This window comes from Neofelis nebulosa, chromosome 13 (assembly GCF_028018385.1).
Source record: "Neofelis nebulosa isolate mNeoNeb1 chromosome 13, mNeoNeb1.pri, whole genome shotgun sequence".
Taxonomy (NCBI): domain Eukaryota; kingdom Metazoa; phylum Chordata; class Mammalia; order Carnivora; family Felidae; genus Neofelis; species Neofelis nebulosa.
Genome location: NC_080794.1, coordinates 81,590,765 through 81,592,098, shown reverse-complemented (window position 1 = coordinate 81,592,098; position 1,334 = coordinate 81,590,765). Strand labels below are relative to the sequence as shown.

Sequence of the window (1,334 nt, the reverse complement as noted above, 5' to 3'; positions counted from 1 at the left end):
GGGGGTAGATACTGAGACATCGGCAGGGCACACGGACCCTGAAAGACAACATACTGACAGACCTGTAGCGGAGAAATTTAAAATAAGCCCAATAAATATCTTGAAATATCTTGAAATAAACAAACATCTTTAAATAAATATCTTTAAACTTGAAACATGAAGGAAGAGCAAGAAGTTATGAATACGACACAACGGGAGATCCTAGGTATGAAAAATCCAAGTGTAGAAATGCAAAACTCAGTTGATGTGTTGAAGAGTTGAATGGCTACTTTCAAAGAAGAAAGATAAATTTAGGAGAGAGAGATGAGGTGTAGGAGGTGTGGGTGAGTAAAGGAATTAACAAGCTTTATTTTTGGTTTACATATGCAATGACCTCCTATTACTTCTCCCTTACAAAAACCAAAGTACTACCAAGGCAACCAAAACGAATGCTCCAGATGTGACCACCATGACAGAGACGAGCTAACGGGATGGAGGAGAGTGTGTGAATATTCTTCTAATAGGAAAAACACCTGTAATAATAAAATGAATAACAACTAAAGCCTAATAAATTATACTACACTTGATCTTAGCCAGAAGGCCGAGAAGCGATAAGCCTAATAAATTATAAAATTAAAATAATGTGTTTTGGCAGGGGGAGAGGAAAAGGGGTGAAGACTGAGGTGGGCTGGGGCTGTTGTCTTCATAATCCTGGAGGTAAAACAGTAACATCCTCATTCAAGTACATGGAGAGCATGTAATCATTCAGACTATGTCCCTTTGGATCAAAGGAGCCCCCTCTGAGACCTCATTTCTGAAATCCACGTTCAGTGTAAGTCTTATGCCCAATGGCTCCCCCCAAAAATGCAACCATTCCATACTCAAGCCAGACCTTAGCGGTACCCAAATGCAAAATATAAACACATTATTGGGATACTATTTCCATCACTTTCTCCCCCCCCCGCCCCACACCCTCTCCTGGACCATTAGATTTTAGATTACAAACCATCCTTGGGAAATTTCCATCCTTGGAAAACCATCCTTGGGAAATGCTTCTGGTGTTTCTGAGCCTGGCTCAGCGAATAAGCAGATGATTCATTAAGCAGAATGATAGAACTTCCACTCTGCAGTTACCCACCCTTTTCTCTGCAATAGCTTTTAGAGCAGCCTTTCATCTGCCTTCAATTCGTTGGTCCTTCTCTAATTAGCCCAAGTATTTCATTATCAGCCCATGCCTGGTCAATCATCTGGCTACCAGCAGTATCAATCAACAAGACATCTCCGATTTAATCTGTAGGCTCACAGCACTGGGACGTCATGTGGTCCTCTTCTGTCAGAGATTTATTAAGGAGGGA

General features: G+C 41.2%; 1 pseudogene; it reads right to left on the bottom strand.

Moving 5' to 3' along the window:
- Window positions 1–436: 436 nt before the first annotated feature.
- LOC131494193 (U2 spliceosomal RNA) lies at window positions 437–592 on the bottom strand (annotated as a pseudogene).
- Between the last annotated feature and the right edge of the window lie 742 nt (window positions 593–1,334).